The following is a 1,513-nucleotide window of genomic DNA, read 5'->3' as shown; positions in this document are numbered from 1 at the left end:
AATCAGGTACTAAAATTACCAACAACAACCATATTATAACAATTAAAAAATCAATATAATTTCAGTAATTTATTAAATTATCCACTAAACAAAACAATTAGGAAAATATTAATTTTTTTATTTTTTGAAATGATAAAAAACAATATATCTTATTCCAATAAACAAGGAGTACAAATGCAAACATGACAACTCAACTTAAAATCTATTTGTTGTGGTTTGCAATTAAGTTTGGTGGTAGCCTTAAAAGTGCATGGAGATTATTTGGAGAAGCTTTTATTGTAATTACATCTCTTTTTAGTTTACACTTAATCCAATTAATGGCATTTGAAGTTTCCTCACTAATAATATTATTGATGCTTACATGCAATAAATTAATTATATCCTGGAGTTTTCCTTCTTCCTTGTCCAAAGATAAGAATTCTTTTCTGAGATTGAAAAATTTGCACCACTTTGCCATGGATTATGATATCCATATATTGAAAAATATTTTGATGAAATATTTAAATGATTAATTTAGACATACATTTATACGCATGGTTAAAGATTAAAGAGATTATTGTAACTAAAACTAACCGATTTTAGGTAAATGATTTTTCTTACTTTCTAATTCCCACCATTAATCCTTTTCATGGGCATTTTTGGAAAAAAAATAATGGAACAATAATACTAGCTATACATAATCCTTAAATTAATTTGCTTTTTGAATTTTTGAATTAGTAACTCTTATATATATGTAGTTATACATATAATGAATACATAAGAAACTTTTAAACTATTTAAAAAAATTTCAAATAAACACTGATGTGGCATTCACATTGCATACTGATATGGCATTGACATGGTATACTGATATGACATGATGACGTGGTCCTTAAGTGAGGATAAGATGACTGATGGCATTTTGACTAATAACAATTAATCAATCCTATTTAACCCAAAATAAAAATAGAGCGTAATAAAAAAATAATACTTATTTAAAATTTTTTAAATATTTCAAAAGTTTTTAAAAACATTATATAAAAAAAGGTGAAAACATTAGTAATATTATATTGGAGTTTAAATGCCAGTGTATGAAGTGTGCCTTTTCTTCTGTGTTGTAATGCTGAAACCTATTGTGCCTTTTGTTTTATTCTAATTGCATTAGGTGTCGTTGGCAACCTTTTCCAAGTGATTGCAAAACAAAGATTTTGAGTGTGTCTATGGCGAAACATCCAGACAATAACTACATGGATTTCTTTCAGTCCATGGTCTTTGTAAAACCTTTCCACCCTATAGTAGTAAGCACATACATCTTGTAAGACCAAAAAATGAATTTCATTAGGTACTATTGTTGTCATATGCCCTTGAGCCAATTGGATTAGTCAAGAAATATACATTGTCATTTAATGCATAGTTAATCGCATAACATTATGTGATAGAGGTTTTTCTACTTGTTAGTGCAATTATAAAAAGTTATTAAGTACTAATTGGATGAAAACCATGAAACATAAAGGCCTTGCAAGAGAATTGTAAA

The sequence above is a fragment of the Theobroma umbraticum genome, unplaced genomic scaffold (assembly GCF_002168275.2).
Source record: "Theobroma umbraticum cultivar Fairchild unplaced genomic scaffold, ASM216827v3 scaffold_69.0, whole genome shotgun sequence".
In the NCBI taxonomy this organism is placed as follows: domain Eukaryota; kingdom Viridiplantae; phylum Streptophyta; class Magnoliopsida; order Malvales; family Malvaceae; genus Theobroma; species Theobroma umbraticum.
This window is presented reverse-complemented; position numbering follows the sequence as displayed.